Source organism: Mytilus galloprovincialis, chromosome 2 (assembly GCF_965363235.1).
Source record: "Mytilus galloprovincialis chromosome 2, xbMytGall1.hap1.1, whole genome shotgun sequence".
Taxonomy (NCBI): Eukaryota; Metazoa; Mollusca; class Bivalvia; order Mytilida; family Mytilidae; genus Mytilus; species Mytilus galloprovincialis.
The window spans coordinates 15,932,104-15,942,774 of NC_134839.1; the positions used below are offsets into that span (position 1 = coordinate 15,932,104).

At 32.5% G+C, this 10,671-nt stretch overlaps 1 long non-coding RNA gene across 1 annotated transcript; it reads left to right on the forward strand.

Moving 5' to 3' along the window:
- The first annotated feature begins 3,860 nt into the window (after positions 1 to 3,860).
- Positions 3,861 to 7,905, forward strand: LOC143062997 (uncharacterized). The gene is made up of 2 exons (XR_012974909.1): positions 3,861 to 3,999; positions 5,897 to 7,905. It is a non-coding gene; the product is annotated as an uncharacterized LOC143062997 (long non-coding RNA).
- The last annotated feature ends 2,766 nt before the right edge of the window (positions 7,906 to 10,671 follow it).

Below are 10,671 nucleotides of genomic sequence, written 5' to 3' on the forward strand. Positions count from 1 at the left end.
TTGCCCATATTTTATTACTATGGACAGAACGTTTTTTGCCTTCTGGTGAGAGGTTAAGCTATCTTACGACCAGGTTCAATTCACATTTTCTACATAAGAAAAGGTCTGTCCAAGTCAGAGATGTATGACAGTTGTTATCCATGTGTTTGAACTTTAGATTTTGTCATTTGATAAGTTATCAATTTTCCTCGGGTTCGTTTTTTTATGTGATTAACTTTTTAGTATCTTACTTTTTTAAACAATTGTTTTTAGGTTCGGATTTTCACTGTATTCCTCCTCGATTAAGGTCATATAAAACCTCAAATTACAAAAAAATGATACATATGTTTTTTATAACAAAAATGGATAGTTTTCATCATTAAACTTAATATATAAACTCATCATAGAAACCAGGACTAAATTTTGTATATACACCATTTGCGCGTTTCGTCTACAAAGGACTCATCAGTGACGATCGAATCCAAAAAGTTAAAAGGGCCAAATAAAGTACGAAGTTGAAGAACAGTACGGACCAAAATTCCTAAAAGTTTTGTCAAATACAGCTAAGGTAATCTATGCCTGATCACGGCCGACACTCGGCTAACCGAGAGATTGGTCGGTTAATCTATATTGAGTATGCGGCTATATCGGCGTTTGGTCTGTTATTCGGGTTGGCTAACGTCTGTTAATCAGGTGTTATCGAGAAAATCATTGAAAGTTCAGCATGTTTCATTGTAAAACTTTTTAAATATATTTTTATCATAAAAATTATTCATGTCTAACAAAACAATTTAATGTACTGAATCCAGTGGTGCAATTATTATTTTTCTAGCTTCGATGTACGATCTATAAAATGAAAAGGCGTGTTACTCATCAATAAATTTACACATTTTACACACACAAAATGTACACAAAATGACACGTTGGTTGAATTTACTTGCATGCAATATTTTGAACATCGAAAAAATACAGGCATTATGTTTGTTTACTATATTGATATCATTGTGCGAAAAATCTACACGAAAATCTGTATTTTGGTGACATAATTCAATCTTTATTTAAAACCTGGTCTGTTAATGGGTCGGATGTATAAAACCCGGTCTGTTATTTGGTCTGTTAAGAAATATGAATGGCAATAAAGGAATAATGTTATTGCTATATGGGGTGTTATCGGATCAAATGGGTAGGCTCAAGACGAGCGGCTAAAATATACGGAAACAACACATGAGCAATGAAACACAAAATATACGGAAACAACACATGAACAACGAACAATTTAGACAATGGAAATTGAAAATTGATCAAAATAGTTTAAAAAAAGGGTAGTAATAAAGTAATAATAATTTCATCCAAGAATGGTCACATATATCATGTGGATTCTGTTTAATTGTCATGAATGACACCAATTTGTCATCTTCATTGGTAACCAGTATATAAATCAGACATAAACGTCGTAATGTAACTAAACATCAGTAAGTAAAATATATTGGGATGCTAAAATATAAAGAATAGAGAAAGAATTATGAGTAAGATAAATAAAATGTAGAGAAAAGTGACACAACAATTTGAAAAATACAGAAATACACACCACCCCAATCTGGACCCTCATGGTATACACGAGAATCTGGATGGAGACGCAGAATATAGAATAATAGATAAGGACAGTAGGTCCGAGTACACAGTTATCGTCCTTTGATTTTCGAATATAGTCCTTAGTGTGGACAGTGTGTTACTTGCCAATTTTTGTTATACCCCTTCCAAATTTATTTCTCCATGTTTTATTTCTCATATAGCAAGTAGGGGGTGAAATGACACTGTAAAAGAAATTGGGTCATAAATATTAATGTAAAGTAGTGATTAGGTCCAGCTGAAAAAAGGTACAAAATTAGCACTTCGGAAGCTGTCAAAAGATTTCAAGACCCCCTTAACATAAAACTGTCCATATTTTGAGTTAGAGCTGATGAAGTTTTCTATAATTTTGATATAATTTGTCTCAAAAGTAGTACAACACACTGTAAACATATTATTGAGAAAGCGCAGGTGGGATTTTTTTTTTTTAATTTTCATTTATTGTCTAAAAGAAATGCACTACGAAATAACTGTGTACTCGGACCAGTAGAGAGTGATGCATTGCTAAAAAAGAGAGAGAAAACACCTTGGTGTTGAAACAGTAACGGATTGCGATGTACTCATATTGTTAACAAATGCTAGAAGTTTACATGCGGACAACTACAGTTAATCTCTGCGCTTATGTAGAAAGACACTAAACGGAATAAAATGAATTAAATCTTAAGATAACAAAATGTAGCTGTATTCGCTCCTTTCAATTTACTTCTTTAGAATGATTTGTAAACACCATATGATTAAGTAATAGAAGAAAAGAACCAACTGGATGATGCTGACGAATTAGGGTTTAACGTCCAGTGACAAATATCATGTGCATATGAGAACGACAACACGTTATATGTACCCTGTGTTGTATTTAAAAGACACTTTCAGTCGGATTTGAGAACGTGCTACTTTGAACAGATGCAAAAATTAAGGCTGATTGGAAACGTTAATAAAAAATTCATATATATATATTCCAGCATATATTGAAGTGGCACACTCTTCAATAAAATGCAAATAAAGTCAAAATAAAAATGCTCTTACTAGAAGGATACTGTTTCACCGTATTGTCATTTTTTTTTTTGAATCAAGAACATCTCATTCTTAACTTTTTCAATGGGATAATATAAAGGTAGCAAAACTATTGTCGTGGCTAAATAACTCTTAACTGATTTCAATTGTCCAACCCATTAACAGACTTTATTACCATAATTTTCACTAAAACGTGGTATTATTCACGTTATATTACAATATTATGAAATATTTACTAATGTCAATTTATTTTTTAGAACCAAAGTACTGTTTTGTGTCCTTTAAATGATATCTAAAATGTTTTTTTTTTCGCCTTTTATTAAAAAAATTGCTATGCGTATAAGCCTAAATACTACATACTTGCGCGACGCCTTTTAGTTTTACTGAAAACTGCGCAGAATATGATATGTTTTTAAGGGTGGAAAATGTTCTATGATAAATATAATTTTGTCCGAATCTTTTCTTTTTTTGATTTGGTTCTTATAATTTGCCAAAAATCTGTACATTTAATAGAGTTTAACATTAAAATGTGCGTTTTACTCTTAACAGACGTATAACCAACCCGATTAACAGACCAATCGCCCATATAGCCGCATACTCAGTATAGATTAACCGACCAATCTCTCGGTTAGCCGAGTGTCGGCCGTGCTGAGGTAGAAAAGCCTTAGAATATGTACATATACTTTTTTCTGAAAAAAAATCTTTAACTTGTCCACATTTAGAAGAAGTTTACTTTTTTTAATTGCTTGCTTCCAGGAAGCAATTCGCCGACATATTTTCCGTATGCAAAGTGACCATAGCGTAAACCTTCTCGATGAAATCCGTTGATCGCAATACGCATGGATCTGTCACGGAAATAAACTATTATCTGATTGTACATGTTAAACACGTGCTCAATATCCAAGCTTGTTTGTTGATTGTTTACTAGAAGGTGACAATCGAAAAACCCCGGAGTCAAAACACGGCATTTAATGAGCTACCATATTTGTTAAATCATAACAGACAGAGAGAGAAAAAATTGACGATTCTACGATATATTTGCATAAAAATGATAAAATCGTGCACAGAAGACTAAGTTTATGAATTATACATAGATTGGTTTAAGAATTGGATAAACATTATTTTTCACCAGTCACTCGTTTCATATGACTTTAAATGAGTCATCGCAGTTATGTACAATTACCCGATTTATATTGTTCCACGTGAATTTGCTCATAAATAAACTTACCATTTGCATAAATAGATGTATTAAGCTCTTCAAAGTTATTACTGTAATATTGGTAATTTGGTCAAATTGCTGGGACTATTAACATGATATTTTTCATAGTATAAAACTAAAGACTGAATAACATTCATTTGAGTACGCTGATTGTCTAAGTGGTAAGTTATTTTATTTGCTATTTTGAATTTAAATCTATAAATTACAAATTTGGCAAAAATCTATTGTTTCAACGCCCTAATAATTTTCTGACAGTTCCACCCTCGGACGGACTTTTTAATCATAATTATAGCCGTTTTGAAATTTCTTTCCTGAATACTGTGCTTTCATTAGAACTAATAACTTCGCATACGTAAAATGTTTAACTTAGAAGTTTTTAGACGTCATAAAGCGACATATGTTGTAAATATTTTTTGCACCGATATATTTCATTTTACTTGATAGTGAGAACATCCACCTCTTTTTTATACATGTATATATGTCGTAAAGCTAAATTAAGTTTGAAAATTGTAACAATTTCTCATAAAAATTTAATAAACTTGAGTTTTTTTTTCAGAAAAAAATGTTTTCATTTATAACTTTTGAAACAAAAGTAAATTTTTTTTAATCGACAAATAAATATGTATAATTTTGACGAAATGCGCATCTGGTGCAAGAAAATTGGTACCGTTAATTTTTTTTGACCCATATATATCTTGAAAAAGCACATGAGGGTATTTTTTTTTAATCAGATTTTAAATGATTAGCTTGTATGCCCATTTTTTTGTAAAAGCTTCGTCTGGTGTCAACACTACAATACCTGCCCTTCGTTATTGGTCTAAAACATGTCATACAGAGAAATACAAGATTACTCCCTCTGACATCTTCGATAAGTAGAACTGTTAAATGCCAGTATCAGAGAACGGCTATACAAATTTTCGCTATTTGGATATTGATTTTGATTTTGCAATTTGATGAGTGACTTTCCCTTTTGAATTTTTGCCGGAGTTCGGTATCCTTGTTATTTATCTTTTTACTACTTACGGGTTTACATCTTACATATTTAACTTAGAACATATTTAGACATCAATACACTCGAACAAACCTCTACAGATTTACCTTGGAACAGAGTTTTGACAATTCCATCTTAGAATTCAGGAAGTCTGGAATATGACAGTTGTTTTTCACTCTTTGATTGATACAGTTTTTTTAGACTTCCCGTTTTTAAATGATCCTTGGTATACGGTATTTATGTTGTACTCCTTTCTGAAGGTCAAAATCTACAATAAAGCGCCCTATGTTGATCTTAAATCTATTTTACACATATGATGGTTTTACTAAAATTTGATTGCGGATTTAAAAGAGTGACGAAAGATACAAGAGGGACAGTCAAACTCATAGAATATAAACTGACAACGCGATAGCTTAAAATTAAAGAACAAACACAAATAATAGTACAGAAGGCTAAAAACTAAGAAAAACGAACCCACCAAAACCTGGGGGTGATCGCATGTGCTCTGGAAGGGTGAGCAGATCCTGCTCCACATGTGGCACCCGTCGTGATGCTTATGTTGTTAATCATCAGGTAAAAAGTCCAATTCGCTAGGTCACAATCGTGAAAAGGGAAAGGTATTGTAGTTACGACATAAGGAACATATCCGATATCATCTGTGAAACGGTTATTCCAAAACGGTCAACCAACTCGTGATGTCGTGCGTAAAATGTACGAAGGGATGATTTCAACTTCACCATTTGGAACTCTTAATAGCTTCCTTGTGAGCAGCAATCCTCTATCAGGGGAATCATGATAGGAAATACAAGCCCGGGAATATCGTATCAATTGGGAGATATATACTCCTTAAACTAATGAGAAGGAGATGATCTGAAATTCATGTGATTTAGCGCTTTAAAACCAGGTGCAATCCACCATTTTCTACATTTGAAAATGCATGTAACAAGGCAGGAGTATGACAGTTGTTGTCCATTTGTTTGATGTGTTTTTTCATTTGATTTAGTGTTCAATATTTTTGTGATTTAACTTTTTTCATGTTATTTTAAATATGTATTTTTTTTCCATAGAAAGGTACACGAAGTAAAATGGATCCGTATGATTTTAAGAATGTCGTCGACACGAATCAATCAAGCTTCACTCAATATAAATATGGATATAATTTTACCACAGATTTTTACAATACAGATGTAAATGATTACCAGACAGTTACACACAAATTTGCAATAGTATTTGCAATACTTGTTGCAGCCATCATTTTTTCAAATCTACTGATCATTATTTTAATTATTATGAAAAAACTTAGGAAGGACTTATTCTATTGGAAAGTAATAATTTTATCTGTAGGAGATTTGATAGGGTGTACTACTTTACCATTTTCACATATAATGCGGGATGATGATTGGTGGAAAAGCGATTCAACTTGTATAATGGTACTCAATATGACCCTGGTATATTATTTATTTAGTGGATTGTCTTTGGTAGCTTTATGTTTAGATTTTCCCATCAATCTTTTTTCAACCTACTTCAGACTACGCCGTATTTTTCATCGAACTATTCATGGGTTATTTATGGTTTTGCCTTTTTTCCTAACGTATGTTGTTGCATTACCAATATTAATTCAATTTGGAACAAAGGTAAAAATGGTAGAATCTGCTGACCTTAAAACAATGTGTGTTGAGACAATGATGACCACAGATGAATCCTATACTCATCCATTTATTCCTGTACAAACACTGGCAGTTGTCGTTAATATTCCAGCACTACTCATTATGATTGCTTCTGTTATAACACATAAAAGGTCAAGCAAACAAGTGAACACAACCGCACCTTTAACCAGAAGCAACCCGTCAACGGATTTGGAAAATTTAAACCCATGCGGTATGCCTGAACAAAAATTATCAGATCAACGGTGCGAAAACATCGTAGTGGAAAGCGAATCAGTGTTTTCGTCTGCTAGCGAAAACGAGATATTGTCATCTACATATGCTGTCATTGCGATTACAACTTTCAGCATACTATGCCGTGTTCCACTTGTTGTTTGGGTTAACAGAACAGAAAAGGAGTTAAGTTTTGATGATAACATACAATCCTATATGATAACACACTATGTCATTAATACTATTTCTCTGATACCAGCTGCAGTAAGATCATATATGTGGATGATTGACACCAATGTAAGGAAAGCTGTCTTCGCGACGTTAAACCGGTGTGGTATCATTTTGTAATGTACTGCATTACAGATGCATACGAATGACAATTTATATCCATATAAATAGTAGTAGCAGACAGTTTCTTGACATATACTTTCATGAAAAAATATAATACTATGTGTGTGTGGTTTTTTTTTTTTAATATGTGTTTTACAACATTAATTGGAATAAGTATTTATAAGAAGATGTAGGTATGAATGTCAACGAGACAACCATCCATCCAAGTCACAATGAATAAAAAAAGAAAACAATTAAAGGTCAAATAACTGCTTCAACACGGAGTCTTCTTGGCTCACACCGAACAGCAAGCTATAAAGGACCCCAAAATGTCAAGTGTAAAACAATTCAAACAGGAAAACCAACTGTCTTATCTATAGAAAAAAATGAGAAAAAAAACCCGTTTTTGCTGTCAGAAAGTCGGATATTCTTTTATGGCAATTGAATTTCTGATGTCAGTTCCCGGACAAATTAAATATGATTACTACAGTAATTACATGTAACTATATCTTTAATCAACAGATGAGATATTAAAATGGGGGGTTTAGATCTTTACCGCTGTATTCATATGATATGATTCCGTTTCATACAGTAACTTCGGTCTATTTTACAAGTGCTAGTCGTTTAGTATCTTCTGCAAATCAAGAGTCATTACCGATATGAGCTCTATTTAAATGGAGCATAATTTTATATTTCCCAAAGAAGCCAAAGTACACCGTAATATTTTAGAGCTCATGCAAAGTTGCCCAGTTTTTAATAGATTATGCATGAAATAAATCCATCAAAGAAACCAGGATAAAATTCCACTTGTTGATGTATAAAAAGAAATCTATAAAATAAAATTTTGAAATAAAATATGTAGAAGCCAGTTTTTTTTGTTGATACTTATATTGTGTGAATTCTTACAGATCGTGGGAATCTGATGCATTTAGTAAACCCTGATTTTAAACGGCAAAGTTGTTATAAACGACATGTACAATGTATGTAATTTTGGTATCAAGTACATTGATGGAAGACCAGATGGAAGACCAGAGTTCTTCATTTATGGTAGAAATTCCAAAAGAACATATAACAGACTTCTGACTTTCTGGATTTCTTCCTTTGTTAGTGTCACGTAGTATATTGAGGTTCCAAGTGGATAACCAATACATCATTCCTTCATAAATATTAAAGTTAAATTGAATTGTTTAAACATGTTATTTACAAACAAAATCCAGGTTCATTTTATTTGGTACATCAAAATATTTGTCATTGAGGAAGGATAATACTTGGGTTGTACAACTAGGTCAGCCGGGGGAAAGTTTAGGGATTAGGAACGCCACAGGAAAATGCGGATAGTTTGGATAAAAGCAGACATGATACATGTACATTATATAGTTGTTTTATGAATCCTTGACAGTGTGGTACATTTGTATCTCCCTTCACGCGGAGTTCGTATAAATTTCGATCTAACGTTGCTTAATAATGATACTCCCTTTTCAGCTAAGCAGATGTATCGGTTTTCCCGCAGGGAGGGAGAAGTCATAGGATGACCAAATATATATACACTGGTCAACTCTTTGGGTTTCATTGGTTGAAATCAACTTGTAGTGTATGAATAAAATGTATCGATTGTCTGATGCTTATAACGTCCAGATGCATTTTTTTTTATGCATGTTCAGGACAAGAATTAATTAATAATATGTACATTAAGTAGGCCATATAACAGAGGCTATCTGGGATGAACATCGTTAAAACTAGAACTTCCACTGGAACATATGTGTATAGTAAATAGGGACAGAAATTTTGCTTTGCTACAGGTCAACTACGAATCCCTCAACGTTTTTTCTTAACTTTCAAACAATGTCGTGACACTCTTTCTACACGATAAATTGGATTTTACTTTCCCTTTCTGACAGACTTGACTGCATATTTATACATCCCATAGTCAAACAGATGCCTAACTTCGTCAAATGTGACTGCCGGTCGGAAAAAACAATGAGTGACCATACTTCTATTTCCCAGTCACCCTTGGAGGTTGTGTGAAGAAGTTTGATTTGTTCTTTCTGGTGCATGCTATATGATATATCGATGTCCTTGTCCTCTTTATATTTAGTGCATTTGTATGTCGGTACAACAAATGCATATGTGATTAAGATACTCACTTATCATGATTATGTTGTACCAGACTAACTAGATTAGAATATTTGAAATTTCTATGTTCACTCTAAATATGCATGAAGTGTTTGCTACTCAACATTAAGTCGATACCAATGTACATGTTGCAAATCGATCTTGCAATTATAATAAATATAAACAACTGGCGTTGTTCAAACTGAATTAAATGCTTTAAAATTTTAAATGTATTCTTTCAACTCTGTTCCTTATTTAATTTCTGGCAAATGTGCCCAAAATACGTTTGAGACGTTCAAGCATTTTAAAGTGGATTCGTTTCGGCGATTAACAATTACTGGACACGTTTTGGCGGTTATGTCTTATGTGGACACGTTTTATGCGATAATAACTTTTAAGGACACGTTTTGGGAGTGTTACATATGCTAAAATTATTTTGTTTTGTTTCGTCTTTTAAAAAAGTTAAGTAAATTAAGGACATGTTGCATGATTTTGAATTAACTATTGGTCACCGTACAACCTTTATTTATAAACATAAATGTTGAACACAACGGAAACAATGCATACGAGCAAACATGCGGCCTTATTTATGAATACACAAATGTACGTACGCTTTAAATCTGAATATAGTCACTTATGATGTGATTCATATGGAAATTGTTGTCAAATTATAAATAAACAAAAGGGTAATTTACATTAATCAACTGTAATTTTGTTGCTAATTATATATGACTAAAAGCATATCTAAAAGAGAATATTGATCGTTTTTCCTTTTATTAAATGTCAAACATTATAATAAATTATTATATTTTCACAAGGACAGAATTTGGTCTACATACATGTATTATTGCAGATCGACGGGTTTGACTGCCTTATCATATACTTTCATTGGTTGCAAAGTTTAAATAAAATGATTATTCGAACACCATTAGAAATGATATTTTTACTGTAAGTAGAAATTGGACTCAATTTTAAATCTGTATTTAATATACATAATTTATAGTAATTTTAAAATTTCTTTCATGAAATATAAACCATCAATGGTCGATCCATGTGCCAAGTTAAAAGATTAAGAGTTATAAAAACACAGAAGTCAGCACTTCGGTGTTGACATGAATATTAATTATACATGTATGGTCATTTTTATTAATTTACTGTTTACAAAAGTATGAATCATTCGTAATACTAAGGATTTTCTTATCCCAGGCATAGGTTTATAACCTCAGCCGTAAGTAGCACTACTTTTTTGGAATTTTGGGTCCTCAATCCTCTTCAACTTTATGCTTGTTTGACTTTCTAATAGTTTTGATCTGAGCGTCACTGGCGAGTATTATGTAGACGAAACGCGGATGTGGCGTATCAAATTATGAGCCTAGTACATTTGATAACTAATTAAAATATTTATGGTTGAAAAAGTCTAGTCTTTAATGCAAATCGGCCATAACACTTTAGACTTTCTTTCATCCTTCGATTAGTATAATCCTTATGCTCATCTATTCTGGTCCTCAGGACAATGTGCCATG